The sequence below is a fragment of the Procambarus clarkii genome, chromosome 17 (assembly GCF_040958095.1).
Source record: "Procambarus clarkii isolate CNS0578487 chromosome 17, FALCON_Pclarkii_2.0, whole genome shotgun sequence".
Classification (NCBI taxonomy): Eukaryota; Metazoa; Arthropoda; class Malacostraca; order Decapoda; family Cambaridae; genus Procambarus; species Procambarus clarkii.
In genome coordinates, this window is record NC_091166.1 from 11,784,315 (window position 1) to 11,801,396 (window position 17,082).

A 17,082-nucleotide genomic window follows, 5' to 3' on the forward strand; every position below is an offset into this window, starting at 1 on the left:
TCTTATCTCCTCATAGTTTCCCTTTCGGTATGCTAACCTTTTGGTTTCCGTATCCCTCCTCGAGTTCAATAACCCTTCTTCAATCAGGTGCTCAAACACCAGTACACTGTGGTCGCTCATTCCTACTGGGGCCTCAAAACCGATTTCTCTTATGTCAGAGACGTTCAGGGTGAAGACCAGGTCGAGTCTCTCTGGTTCGTCATTTCCTCTCATCCTTGTGGGTTCTCTGACATGCTGTGTGTGTGTGTGTGTGTGTGTGTGTGCGTGTGTGTGTGTGTGTGTGTGTGTGTGTATGTGTACTCACCTAGTTGTGTTTGCGGGGGTTGAGCTCTGGCTCTTTGGTCCCGCCTCTCAACCGTCAATCAACAGGTGTACAGATTCCTGAGCCTATTGGGCTCTATCATATCTACACTTGAAACTGTGTATGGAGTCAGCCTCCACCACATCACTTCCTAATGCTTTCCATTTGACAACCACTCTGACACTAAAAAAGTTCTTTCTAATATCTCTGTGGCTCATTTGGGCACTCAGTTTCCACCTGTGTCCCCTTGTGCGTGTACCCCTTGTGTTAAATAGCTTGTTTTTATCTACCCTATCAATTCCCTTCAGAATCTTGAATGTGGTGATCATGTCCCCCTTAACTTTTCTGTCTTCCAGCGAAGTGAGGTTTAATTCCCGTAGTCTCTCCTCGTAGCTCATACCTCTCAGCTCGGGTATTAGTCTGGTGGCAAACCTTTGAACCTTTTCCAGTTTAGTCTTATGCTTGACTAGATATGGATTCCATGCTGGAGCTGCATACTCCAGGATTGGTCTGACATATGTGGTATATAATGTTCTGAAAGATTCCTTACACAAGTTTCTAAAGGCCGTTCTTATGTTAGCCAACCTGGCATATGCTGCTGATGTTATCCTCTTGATATGAGCTTCAGGGGACAGGTCTGGTGTGATATCAACCTCCAGGTCTTTCTCTCTCTCTGACTCTTGAATTATTTAATCTCCCAAATGATACCTTGTATCTGGTCTCCTGCTTCCTACTCCTATCTTCATTTCATTACATTTGCTTGGGTTAAACTCTAACAGCTATTTGTTCGACCATTCCTGCATCATGTCCAGGTCGTTTTGAAGCCTCAAGCTGTCCTCCTCAGTCTTAATCCTTCTCATAATCTTGGCGTCGTCAGCAAACATGTGTGTGTGTACTCACCTAATTGTACTCACCTAATTGTGCTTGCGGGGGCTGAGCTTTGGCTCTTTGGTCCCGCCTCTCAACCGTCAATCAACTTGCGTACAGATTCCTGAGCCTACTGGGCTCTATCATATCTACATTTGAAACTGTGTATGGAGTCAGCCTCCACCACATCATTTCCTAGTGCTTTCCATTTACTAACTACTCTGACACTGAAAAAGTTCTTTCTAATGTCTCTGTGGCTCATATGGGTACTCAGCTTCCACCTGTGTCTCCTTGTTCGCGTCCCTCCAGTGTTGAATAGTTCATCCTTGTTTACCCGGTCGATTCCCCTGAAGATTTTGTAGGTTGAGATCATGTCCCCCCTTACTCTTCTGTCTTCCAGTGTCGTAAGGTTCATTTCCCGCAGCCTTTCCTCATAACTCATGCCTCTTAGTTCTGGGACTAGTCTAGAGGCATACCTTTGGACTTTTTCCAGCTTCGTCTTGTGCTTGCCAAGGTACGGGCTTCATGCTGGGGCCGCATACTCCAGGATTGGTCTTACATATGTGGTGTTCAAGATTCTGAATGATTCCTTACTCAGGTTCATGAACGCCGTTCTGATGTTAGCCAGCCTCGCATATGCCGCAGACGTTATTCTTGTTATGTGGGCTTCAGGAGACAGGTTTGGTGTGATATCAACTCCTACATCTTTCTCTCTGTCTGTTTCATTAAGTACTTTGTCTCCTATTCTGTATCCTGTGTCTGGCCTCCTGTTTCCACTGCCTAGTTTCATTACTTTGCATTTACTCGGGTTGAACTTCAACAGCCATTTGTTGGACCATTCACTCAGTCTATCTAGGTCATCTTGTAGCCTCCTACTATCATCCTCTGTTTCAATCCTCCTCATAATTTTTGCATTGTCGGCAAACATTGAGAGGAACGAATCTATACCCTCTGGGAGATCATTTACATATACCAGAAACAGTATAGGTCCAAGGACTGACCCCTGCGGGACTCCACTTGTGACGTCTCGCCAATCTGAGACCTCACCCTTCACACAGACTCGTTGTCTCCAGTTGCTTAGGGACTCCTCTATCCACCGGAGTACCTTCCCTCTCACTCCAGCCTGCATCTCCAACTTTCGCACTAGCCTCTTGTGTGGCACTGTATCAAAGGCTTTCTGATAATCCAAAAATATGTAATCTGCCCACCCTTCTCTTTCTTGCCTTATTTTGTGTGTGTGTGTGTGTGTGTGTGTGTGTGTGTGTGTGTGTGTGTGTGTGTGTGTGTGTGTGTGTGTGTGTGTGTGTGTGAGCGTGTGCGTGTACGTGAGGGTGTTGTCTTCACTTTACTGTGGGGGGGGGAGAGATCTAGGGGACTTAGCGGCTTGTAAGGTGAGGTCATATTAAGGTCCTAGCCTCCTGTCTACCAATTTCTCTTGTATCATTGAATGGAATGCTTTAGTGACTTTGATATGATATTATATAAACCCTGCACTCTGTTGAAGACTTAAGGGTACTGTTGGAGTACTGTACTGTTGGAGGTGCTACAGTGAGGGAGGTGGGGGTAGGGGTGAGAGAAGGTAGAGGGTTGTGTAGTTTTTTTTTTGTTCCCACTTGGGTGCCACGAAACGAGAACCCACGTGAGCCGTGAGCCGTATACGGTGTCTTGAGGTTCGTTTATGTTTGTTACTTATATCCAAGACTAACTATTATAATACATTAAGTCTGTACACTAGTGGTGTACTGACTTATTGAGAGCACCCCCCCCCCCCACAACACAAACATATGATAGAAGTACCGTTGACGTCTCGTAGGCCTGCTGGAGTCCACGCTGCTGCCAGGCGTACATACCTCCCTCTTATTCCTTATACCACTAGTAATCAGCTTCTTGTTCCCCTTAGCACCGGTATAGCTCTAATGCTGCACGTTTTAGACTCACTTCCTCACTATTCTATTCACTATTAGTTTTCGTCTTCACTGTCACATCAAGTTGCGTACCCTCTGACCAATCAGTGGCGCCACGTGCTTGTCTTGACACTGATGTCCTACCCCTGGTCTTGACTAATTTGCACTATCGGACGCAATCCATGAATTTTGTAGTTTCTAATCGGTGTGTTGCACTTTGTATAATCACTAATCAACGAATTTTCCGTGTATCCCTCTAATGTCCCGAAATATGAAGCTTAATCGAACGAGCAACGCGCGCCGAGTCTACCATCCCATGACCCGGACTGTGTGTATCAATGTGTGTACACATTGATACTCACATGTACACGTGATAATCTATCAAATTCATATACCATAAACAAACACACAAACACACACACACACACACACACACACACACACACACACACACACACACCTAGGTACACATGTGCCTATGGTGCATGGTACACATGGATTATCACCCATACCAGGCCATTCTCCATTAATGTGTTTACTCAATAATAATCAAATATACACATGTTAGTCGATCAGATTAATGTAAAGCAAACAAACAAACACACACACACACACACACACACACACACACACACACACACACACACACACACACACACAGCAAACAAGTTTGTCCCAGTCCAAAAGGAAAACAGTAAAATGAAGATGAGAAACCCATGGTTTAATAAGAGATGTAGGCTAGCTAAGCAGCAAAGTAAAAGGGCATGGAGAAATTATAGGAATAACAGGACACTGGAGAGCAGAGAAAGATACCAGAATGCCAGGAATGAATATGTCAGGATGAGAAGAGAGGCAGAAAGATAATACGAAAATGACATCGCAAGCAAGGCAAAGACTCAGCCTAAATTGCTGCATAGCCACATCAGGAGAAAAACAACAGTAAAGGAACAGGTTATGAAATTAAGGATAGGGGCAGAAGGATTCACTACAAACGACAAGGAAGTGTGTGAGGAACTGAATAAGAAATTCCAAGAGGTCTTCACCTTAGAGCAAGGAGAAATCCCAGAGATAAGAGAGGGAATAGCTAACCAGGAACCACTGGAAGAGTTTGAGATTACCAGCGGGGAAGTAAGGAAGTGTTTACTTTAATTGGATGTGACAAAGGCTATAGGCCCAGATGGAATCTCCCCTTGGATACTAAAGGAAGGAGCAGAAGAACTGTGCCTCCCGCTCTCCATGGTGTATAACAAATCACTGGCAACAGAGGAACTGCCAGAAATTTGGAAAGCAGCTAACGTAGTCCCGATATACAAGAAAGGGGATAGACAGGAGGCACTGAAATACAGGCCAGTGTCCCTAACCTGCATACCATGCAAGATGATGGAGAAGATTGTGCGAAGAAAGCTAGTGGAGCATCTGGAGCGAAAGAACTTTGTAACACAGCATCAACATGGATTCAGGGATGGCAGGTCCTGCCTCACAGGGTTACTTGAATTCTACGACCAGGCAACAAAAATAAGGCAAGAAAGAGAAGGGTGGGCAGACTGCATATTTTTGGATTGTCAGAAAGCCTTTGACACAGTGCCACACAAGAGGCTAGTGAAAACTCTGGAGATGCAGGCTGGAGTGAAAGGGAAGGTACTCCGTTGGATACAGGAGTACCTAAGTAACAGGAGACAACGAGTCAGTGTGAGTGGTGAGGTCTCAGATTGGCGAGACGTTACGAGTGGAGTACCGCAGGGGTCAGTCCTTGGACCTATACTGTTTCTGATATATGTAAATGATCTTCCGGAGGATATAGAATCGTTTCTCTCAATGTTTGCCGATGATGCAAAAATTATGAGGAGGATTGAAACTGAGGACGATAGTAGGAGGCTACAAGATGACCTAGACAGACTGAGTGAATGGTCCAACAAATGGCTGTTGAAGTTCAACCCGAGTAAATGCAAAGTAATGAAATTAGGCAGAGGAAATAGGAGGCCAAACACAGGATACAGAATAGGAGATGAAGTACTTAATGAAACGAACAGAGAGAAAGATCTAGGAGTTGATATCACACCAAACCTGTCTCCTGAAGCCCACATAAAAAGAATAACGTCTGCGGCATATGCGAGGCTGACTAACATCAGAACAGCGTTCAGGAACCTGTGTATGGAATCATTCAGAATCTTGTACACCACATATGTAAGACCAATCCTGGAGTATGCGGTCCCAGCATGGAGCCCGTACCTTGTCAAGCACAAGACGAAGCTGGAAAAAGTCCAAAGGTATGCCACTAGACTAGTCCCAGAACTAAGAGGCATGAGTTACGAGGAAAGGCTGCGGGAAATGCACCTTACGACACTGGAAGACAGAAGAGTAAGGGGAGACATGATCACAACCTACAAAATCCTCAGAGGAATCGACCGGGTAAACAAGGATAAACTATTCAACACTGGTGGGACGCGAACAAGGGGACACAGGTGGAAACTGAGTACCCACATGAGCCACAGAGACGTTAGAAGGAACTTTTTCAGTGTCAGAGTAGTTAACGGATGGAATGCACTAGGCAGTGATGTGGTGGAGGCTGACTCCATACACAGTTTTAAATGTAGATATGATAGAGCCCAGTTACTCAGAAATCTGTACACCAGTTGACTGACAGTTGAGAGGCGGGACTAAAGAGCCAAAGCTCAACCCCCACAAGCACAAATAGGTGAGTACAAATAGGTGAGTTCACACACACACACACACACACACACACACACACACACACACACGCATACACATACACACACACACACTCATAGGTACACATATGCCTATGGTACATGGTACACATGGATAATCACCCATACCAGGTCATATCGTGTATACAGTGTATCGTGACCCGGCTTGCACTCCTCTTGACATGCCAGAAAGCATACTGAGGAAACTACTCCAAGCCTGCACTAATACGGCACCCTTCGTGAGCCCAGATGGGCACATGTATAAGCAAGTAGATGGGCACATGTATAAGCAAGTAGATGGGGTCGCCATGGGTTCTCCCCTATGTGTCCTGTTTGCGAACATCTACATGGGCACCATCGAACAGAGGGTCTTAGTTGACATGGGCTGGAAACCCGCCATATATTGCAGGTATGTTGATGACATTTTTACACAGGTACCTGATGCCAGAGATCTGCAGCAGCTGAAGGAGGCATTTGAGCAGAATTCTGTGTTGAGTTTCACGTACGAGATGGAGAACAATGAGAAGCTGCCCTTTCTGGATGTAACTGTCATGGAAAGGAGCGGAGGCTTCCATACTGCAGTCTACACCAAAGAAACAAACATAGGAATGTGTCTCAATGTCAATAGTGACTGCCCAGACAGGTACTAGAGGAGTGTTGTCAATGCTTACGTCGACCATGCAATAAGCCACAGCTCAGGATAGAAAGAAGTCGATGAAGAACTCTGTAGGGTAAGGCAAGTCCTAGTCAACAACGGCTTCTCTAACGGTTTCGTTGAAGACATCATAAAATGAAAAGTTAAAACGCCAAGCAACTTCTGAAGAGTCAACAACACAACACTTGTACTCCCAATTAGACTATTTTACAGGAACTTCTTTTCGACGGCTCATAAAATGGAGGAAAGGGTCCTGAAAGATATTGTTCATAGGAACGTTATCCCTACAGAAAAAATCAGAATATACAATTGATAATTTATTGTAAAACCAAAAAAAAGGCCTATCTACTCATAAAAAACTCGCCTGATACCGCAGAACGCTTTGAAGGAGACCAACGTCGTCTATGCCTTTAAATGCCCACTTGGGGACTGTAAGCCCCAAAGAACTCAGTATATAGGCAAGACAACAACGTCTCTTCTCTGACGTCTCAACGGCAATAGCAGGTGGCTTGACATCAGCGAAGCACTACACATCAAAAGGTCAACACCAGCAATCAACAGCCAATTACTGCACAACTATATTCTACCTACTTCAAGACCCCGAACCAATATGGAAGTAGCAAGAGGAAGTATGGGCCAATAGACCTTCTGCAGTTACTTCCATTCATATGTTCACTTATCCAATTTATACCCATTGTTTCGTGTTCTGTCTTGTGTTTGTCACCTCACCAAAAACTTTTGTACCATATCACCTCATCCAATAGAGTATAAATACAAAGAATTTGTGTGTAAATTAAGTCTTTGAAAATGTAAGACGAATTACGAAACGCGTTCAGGCATCAGACAATTACAAAATTAATTTTGGAGAATTGTTATTTATATTACCACCGACAGTGAAGAAAAACATAAGAAATATTCAGAAGATTCGTGTTAGAATGATTAATCTTACCTTTTCGGTCATATATATATATATATATATATATATATATATATATATATATATATATATATATATATATATATATATATATATATATATATATAAACGGCCTATCTACTATATATATATATATATATATATATATATATATATATATATATATATATATATATATATATATATATATATATATATATATATATATAAACGGCCTATCTACTATATATATATATAATATATATATATATATATATATATATATATATATATATATATATATATGTATATATATATATCACTAAGAACTCTTTTGACCCGGCCAGGATTCGAACCCATGTTGTCCAGGATCACCCCTAAACGTACACAGTACCGTGACCACTGCACCAATGATCGTCTAGACGATTATTGGTGCGGTGGTCATATATATATATATATATATATATATATATATATATATATATATATATATATATATATATATATATATATATATATATATATAATATATATAGATATATATATATATATATATGTCGTACCTAGTAGCCAGAACTCACTTCTCAGCCTACTATGCAAGGCCCGATTTGCCTAATAAGCCTAGTTTTCATGAATTAATGTTTTCTCGACAACCTAACCTACCTAACCTAACCTAACGTTTTCGGCTACCTAACCTAACCTAACCTATAAAGATAGGTTAGGTTAGGTTAGGTAGGGTTGGTTAGGTTCGGTCATATGTCTACGTTAATTTTAACTCCAATTAAAAAAAAATGACCTCATACATAATGAAATGGGTAGCTTTATCATTTCATAAGAAAAAAATTAGAGAAAATATAATAATTCAGTAAAACTTGGCTTATTAGGCAAATCGGGCCTCGCATAGTAGGCTGAGAAGTGAGTTCTGGCTACTAGGTACGACATATATATATATATATATATATAATATATATAGATAGATATATATATATATATATATATATATATATATATATATATATATATATATATATATAATATATATATATATATATATATAATATATATATATATATATATATATATAATATATATATATATATATATATATATATATATATATATATATATATATATATATATATATATATATAACCTAACCTATCTTTATAGGTTAGGTTAGGTTAGGTAGCAGAAAAAGTTAGGTTAGGTTAGGTTAGGTAGGTTAGGTAGTCGAAAAAACATTAATTCATGAAAACTTGGCTTATTAGGCAAATTGGGACATGCATAGTTGGCTGAGAAGTGCGTTCTGGCTATTAGGTACGACATATATATATATATATATATATATATATATATATATATATATATATATATATATATATATATATATATATATGTCGTACCTAATAGCCAGAACGCACTTCTCAGCCAACTATGCATGTCCCAATTTGCCTAATAAGCCAAGTTTTCATGAATTAATGTTTTTTCGACTACCTAACCTACCTAACCTAACCTAACCTAACTTTTTCTGCTACCTAACCTAACCTAACCGATAGAGATAGGTTAGGTTAGGTTAGGGAGGGTCGGTTAGGTTCGGTCATATATCTACGTTCATTTTAACTCCAATAAAAAAAAATTGACCTCATACACAATGAAATAGGTAGCTTTATCATTTCATAAGAAAAAAAATAGAAAAAATATATTAATTCAGGAAAACTTGGCTTATTAGGCAAATCGGGCCTTGCATAGTAGGCTGAGAAGTGGGTTCTGGCTATTAGGTACGACATATATATATATATATATATATATATATATATATATATATATATATATATATATATATATATATATATATATATAATGTCGTACCTAGTAGCCAGAACGCACTTCTCAGCCTACTATGCAAGACCTGATTTGCCTAATAAGCCAAGTTTTCATGAATTAATTGTTTTTCGACTACCTAACCTACCTAATTTAACCTAACCTAACTTTTTCGGCTACCTAACCTAACCTATAAAGATAGGTTAGGTTAGGTTAGGTAGGGTTGGTTAGGTTCGGTCATATATCTACGTTAATTTTAACTTTAATAAAAAAAAATTGACCTCATACACAATGAAATGGGTAGCTTTATCATTTCATAGGAAAAAAATTAGAAAAAATATAATAATTCAGGAAAACTTGGCTTATTAGGCAAATCGGGCCCTGCATAGTAGGCTGAGAAGTGCGTTCTGGCTACTAGGTACGACATATATATATATATATATATATATATATATATATATATATATATGTCGTACCTAGTAGCCAGAACGTACTTCTCAGCCTACTATGCAAGGCACGATTTGCCTAATAAGCCAAGTTTTCCTGAATTAATATATTTTCTCTAATTTTTTTCTTATGAAATGATAAAGCAACCCATTTCATTACGTAAGAGGTCAATTTTTTTTTATTGGAGTTAAAATTAACGTAGATATATGACCGAACCTAACCAACCCTACCTAACCTAACCTAACCTATCTTTATAGGTTAGGTTAGGTTAGGTAGCCGAAAAAGTTAGGTTAGGTTAGGTTAGGTAGGTTAGGTAGTCGAAAAGCAATTAATTCATGAAAACTTGGCTTATTAGGCAAATCGGGCCTTGCATAGTAGGCTCAGAAGTGAGTTCTGGCTACTAGGTACGACATATATATATATATATATATATATATATATATATATATATATATATATATATATATATGTCGTACCTAGTAGCCAGAACTCACTTCTCAGCCTACTATTCAAGGCCCGATTTGCCTAATAAGCCAAGTTTTCCTGAATTAATATATTTACTATAATTTTTTTCTTATGAAATGATAAAGCAACCCTTTTCTCTATGTATGAGGTCAATTTTTTTTATTGGAGTTAAAATTAACGTAGATATATGACCGAACCTAACCAACCCTACCTAACCTAACCTAACCTATATTTATAGGTAAGGTTAGGTTAGGTAGCCAAAAAAAGCTAGGTTAGGTTAGGTTAGGTAGGTTAGGTAGACGAAAAAACATTAATTCATGAAAACTTGGCTTATTAGGCAAATCGGGCCTTGAATAGTAGGCTGAGAAGTGCGTTCTGGCTATTAGGTACGACATATATATATATATATATATATATATATATATATATATATATATATATATATATATATATATATTATATATATATATATATATATGAGAAATGTAGGTGTTAAGGCAGTCTTCTCTATGGCTGGTGTAAATGCAAATCACATTAAAAAAAAGAGAAACAAAATGTTGACTGTTTGGCGGTTGTCTCCTTTGGTAAAGTGAAAGGGAAAAACATGCAAAACAAATTTTATAAATAATTAACTTTAAACAAACATAAACAAAATAAAGATAATCCTTTGGCTATGTACAGTGTGGATCAAAATATATACAAAGACAAAACACAATATAAAATAAAATAATGATTACTTTACTCTACAATAAGCAAGACAAAAATTAGTTAAAGGTGCTGAGAATAGTGGGCTGGCTGTAACCTCTACTAATATACAGGACGTAGGCTTAGATAGAAGCGTCAGCTCGAGTGCACAAGAATATTCTGAGGCCAACTGCTCGTGCGAGATTGAATATAGACGATGCAGATGGCTTCTGGAGTCGCGTGAAGTCGCTGATTCACTAATGGGGAGAGTGTTGGTTTGAAGTTTTTTTTTTTTTTTATTTTGATAAAAGAAATATACAAAGTATAGCACAATATATACATGACATGAACCTAAGAACAGAACATAACAAAAACATAATCATAAACAGGCATAGAAGAGAACATTGCATAATAAGACCCCAGAAACTCCAGGGACACAAGTCCGAATACACATAAACATAGAAACGGACACACAACAAACGGACGCATACGGACATGGAAAGACACAACTTACATATAAAGAATAAACCAGACACACATATAAATACACAATGCACACAATTACAGAAATGACACAAAGCATAAGCACATCGCACACAAATCATATAAGCAACATAAAAACAAACCATGGCCAAGGCCCAGGCACTACTATATGACAACCCCAAGAAAGAATCCGGGGCGAACAATGAAACACAGAGATACATGTACCCTAAACAAACACACTTCCAGGAAGAACAGCAATCAAACCAACAAAAAGAGTAACAAACAGCCGCATGCAACTCACTCAAGGTACAAGCAACGGCCCACGCAGGAGCCAACATAGAAGCAAACCCACACTCACACTCAACCCCACACACCAAACCGAACACACAACCACAGGAGCAACCACACACACACCCAGCACAACTCCCCCGAGGAGGCCCACCGGAGGGCCGGGGATCTAGGATGAAAACAGAAGACCACTCACCCAAAAGCAACCCCACGCACATACCCACCCGTGAAGCAACCACGGAACTCGCTCGGAAACGCACGCTGCACCCACCACCACGTGAACCGCAAACGACCCCTCAAAAACCCCAAAAGCCTAGCAACCCCATAACCCTCCCTCCGACCCACCCACACACAATACACAAAGTCAGCAACAAGAAGACAAAGCGTATTACGAACACGGCGCGACCTCCGCGGAAAGGACAAAAACAAAAATCTCAAAAGGTCACCCCGACACCCAGGTCCACAAACTCCAACCAACACGTCCCGAAACCAATCAAGCAAACCCCGCAACCGCCCGCAAAAATAAAAGACATGCAACTGCGTCTCAGGGAGCCCACAGTGCACACACGCATCAGAGGCACGCAAACCCAGCATGCACAACCGTGCATTAGTCGCCAACGACAAATGCAAGAGCCGAAACAACAATTCCCGCTGTTGCGGAGCCAGAAACCGAGCCCCCAGCGCCGCCCACACATCCCCCCAATCCCAACACGGGAACAAACCCTCCACCCGCGGTGGAACACGACGAAACAAAACCCGATACACCGCCTTGACCGACAAGGACAGGAACCGCGGACAACGGCATACCTCCCGAAGAATTGCCACCGCCCAAGAGTAAACCGGGGGGGGGGGGGTACAGACCGCCGCCTCCCGACAAACACCAAAATCCACCAAATAGCTAAACCTAACAGGGCAATAATAAACACACAAACCATTGAGCCCCCCACCCAACTCAAACCCCTGACACAACGAGACCCAAAAGAGCGCCCGAGCCCTCGTGAACACATCAGGAATGCCCACCCCACCCTCCCGCACAGCCAACACCAACGTCGACCGGCGAATTGGGTGGTAACGACCACACCACACATAACGATAAACCTGGCGCTCCAACCCGAAAGCCAGCTTACGATCCAGGGGGGAAAACCCGAGTCACGAACCAGACCCGGGACAAAACTTTGCAATTCACAAGCAACGCCCGCTGATAAAGCGTCAACGGGCGCACAGCCAGCAACCCAATCGCAACACCGACACTCCGGGAAACCATATCCCAATTGCAAGCCAAGGACCTCTCATAGGAAGCGAACCAGGTAAGCCCCAAAACCCGCATAGAAGTGACAACCTGAAACCATGACCCCACCCACACAAGGCGAGAGGACCACCCACCAAGACCCATAAGACCGGACTTCGCACGATTCACCTGCGCCCCAGTGGCCAACTCGAACCTCTCAACCACAACCTGGACCGCCCCAACCGACCCCTCCGAGGCCAGGAACAGGACGGTATCATCTGCATAACCGCAGATAGGCAACCGAAGACCCGACGGCAAACGGGGGGGGGGACGATCAACGGGCATCCCTTGATCGCCCGAAAAAACGGCTCCTGAAAGACGATATACAGGAGCATCGAAAGCGGACAACCCTGCCGCACCGAGCGACGCACAGGGAAAGAATCACTCAAAAACTCATTTACACAGACCCGACTACAACATTGAGCGTACAACATACGCACCCAACGAACAAACAAGGATGGAAATCCCAGCCTCCCCAACACGCGAAACACAAGATCGAGCGACACACGGTCGAAAGCCTTCGACCAATCCAGACAAAGCATCGCTGCCGACAAGCGAGCGTCAGACACGTACAAGAGCACATCTCGAAACAATGCATTGCAATGCAACAAGGAACGACCCAGAACACCACAAACTGCTCCACAGAGACAACAGACGCAACAACACTGCGACACCGACCAGCCAAGACCTTAGACAGGATCTTGTAGTCGACATTCAACAAAGTAATGGGCCGCCAGTTTGAGAATATCCGTAGATCGCCCGACTTCGGGAGAAGCCGCACAATCCCAACGCACTGAGACATAGGCAGAACGCACTCCCGAAGACAAGACTGGACCACCTCCAGCAGAACATCCCCCAACACATCCCAAAAGGCGACATAGAACTCAATAGGAAGACCATCCGAACCTGGCACCTTCCCGGAACGAAACGACCGCACCACCACAAGCAGCTCCGCCACGGAGACCTCTTTCACCAGACCAGCACACTCCGCAACCGACAACCCAGGAAGGCACCGACCCAAGAAATCCTCCGCAAGTGCGGCGTCCCCAGCCACCTCTGCATACAGTGCAGCCAACTCCTGCCGAACATAGTGCAACACCCCACCGGTGTAACAAACTAGGCTGTTGTAAGAATTATCCAGAGTGGTTTATCGACAAAAGAGAATGGGAAGCTGAGCCCGCATGGTGACCTGGGAACCTGACCCCCAGGGGGATTCGCGGTGGAAATAACCGACGCTTTGTTCATAGCTGCGTATAATGAACCATCCTTCAAAAATTGCAGGGCATCCGGGGATCTTTAAAACCCACTTAAAAGCAAAGTCTCTATTTTATTTTCCAGGATTACTTTCTGAGGTAATCAATTTCGTGAAGTCGTGCCCTCGTTGCCAGAGGAGGAAAGGTACCCTTAAGGTACAAGCCCCACTTCAGGAATTCCCTGAAATTCGTGAACCGTTAGATCGTGTGGGGGCCGATCTGATTGATTTACACCACAGTCATTCAGGTAACAGATATGTGTTGGTGCTAGTTGACCATCTGTCTAGATACACACACTAGTTGCATTACCTCAGAAGGATTCTCGTACGGTTGCAGATGCGTTCTTGCGTAGGTTCGTTACTGTATTCGGACCTCCTAAAGTCTTAGTCTCTGACCGGGGTCAAGAATTCAATGGGAATATATTTAGAGAAGTTTGTAAGATTTTAGAGACAACTTCGGCTTTTACAACGGCCTACCACCCACAAGCAAACGGAATGACGGAACGGACTAATCGTTCAGTCAAGGATATGCTTGCAATCCTTGCTGAACATGATGTAAACACCTGGGATGAACACCTACCCTATGTTCAGTTCGCCTTGAATACTGCCATCCACCAATCAATTAACACCCAACCACTTCATTTGTTTACTGGTAATTCATGCAATTTCCCGTCAGGTCTGCTTAACAGACATAATGTTGCATACGGGGAGGACTATCCTTCAGAGGTCCTTGGTAAAATGAGAAATGCATGGAATATTGCAGCTGAAGCGTCCAAGAAGGCACGGACTCGGTATGCTCATTTTTATGACAAGAAAGTGCGCCCTCTTGAGTTGAAGGAAGGAAGCCTCGTATTGAGAGTGAATGAGGCTGCGCCCGCCAATCAGAGCAGGAAACTAGCTCCGAGGTGGCGAGGACCATATAGAGTAATTAAAAGGGCGGGGCCGGTTAATCTTGTTATAAAAGGAGTGTTCGAGGACCAGGTGGAAAGGACAATTCACGTGAATAAATTGAAACATTATCATGCTAGAGAGGAATTAGAACTGCCTTCAGCGGGTCTAGTTCCTGACTCAGCAGTGCTGACTCATGGCTTCACCGACGAGTCAGAAGATGAGGATGACCCTCTGTCATCGCTCATCAGTAGTCAGGTGCAGTCTCGCCACCCTATGGTGACGAGATCTCGCGCTATACAGTAAAGTAACTTCCTTGGTTAGTATAATTTAGTATTCATTAGATTTTCCTGTAAAGGCAATGAGATGTACTATGTCTATACTTGACTCAGGTAGCAACTTTTACCGTGCTCTGGGGTTCCACCTCCACCAAACCCAGAGTATATCTATGCTTCCGCTGTGTTGTGTCTGTCTGTTCCCAGGTCTGATTGGTACACCGACCCAGTTGTTCCAGCCACACGTGAACCCTTGTCTGTAAAGACCGAAGGGGGAGGCACGTTACACAAAGCCCTCCCCCCACCAGACCCAGTAACCCATACATCAGTTACTTTGGGGATGAGTGACTGTCCAAGAGTCACCCGGCCGACGCCTCACGTCACTAACGAGGTTGTCAGGGCCAGCGAGCTGTCCACATTATAGCAGTCACCGGAGGTGCCATACAACGCCGGGGTAGCTGTCTCGAGATCACCACTACCCACCTGCTGCGTCATCAAGACTGCAGCCATTCCAGCAGTGTTGGAGGAGAGGTCAAGAAATGGAAAGCACGTAGCAGTACTCAAGAATTTCGCCGGAAGATTAATGATTACGTCATCTGAAGTAACACGAAAGCGGAAGTAAGGCGGTCACAGGTGGAAGGCACGGTTTCCCTACAGAGTACCGGGACTCGCCAATAGAAGGTCGCAAAATTGTTTCCTTTGGCCTAAAGTCGGCGGTACGAGGGTATACACAGTTGGTGTTTACGGCCTAGTAACCTGGTGACATCAAGAAACGCCTGAGATGACGTAAGCAATGATGGAAAACGAGATTCACCTGTTCTGCAAACAAGCAACCCGCCTCTACGACCCTCTAACATCACTCCTGCTAAGAGACACCGTTGGTACATCCGGTCCTGTTCTGCTGTGGTCATCTGCGACGTCAAGTTTAACATCAAGACTACCGTGTGAACTGTGATTGATATGAAGGCGTGTGGACTGTCGAGAGCAAGATTAATGGCCGAAGTAACAGTATTCTACAGCTGTCACTTGGCACTCAGCTCTACTACACTCTGTCGTCATTCAGGAGTACCGGATGGGAGTACAAGAGGACCAGGTATTGATGTCTACACATGAGAAGAAGCAAGATCGACACCGTCATCGTCAGCGACTACATTCAGCATCCAGCAGCATCGATTTTTTTTTTCGTTTACTCAATATGAACAATTGATACAAACAACAAAGTGGCTCTGAACATCTGTGTAAAGAACATCTGGACACTTTTGTTTAAATGTTGAAAAACAGAGTTAGAATCACAATATTTTTTAAATGTTGAAAAACAGATTTAAAATAATAATTCTGGTATAATATATGAATTTTACTCTATAAATTGGTCAGTAATCAAAATCGAAGCCCCTGTGTAATTGTCTCAGCCCAGAACAAACGGTTATGGAAAATTATGTTGTGCTATTTTTTTCAGAATGTTTGAACACAGGAGAGGCGGACCAATATAAACATTGACACTTCTAGTGAGTGAGAACACTTGGCTGTACAGTCAGCTGAAACCTGTGATATAGTATAGGAATTTTTTTTATATTTTTAGATATATGTAATAAACATTAGGTGTGTTCTTTAACATGTCAAGGTTGACATTGATGGGGAGTGGTCAGTACACGGATGTGTACCTGATAGTTCCGTAGTACGCTCCCGGATGACTGAAAGTTCAGTCTGAAGTTATAACTTTAATGTTTGTTTGAGCACGGTGTGGCCGGCTCTAGAGGACACATGGACTTGGCTAGTGAAGAGCCAAGAGAGTTTAATAGCTAGTTTTTGATGGTAGAGTAGGGACATGTTATTTAGCTAT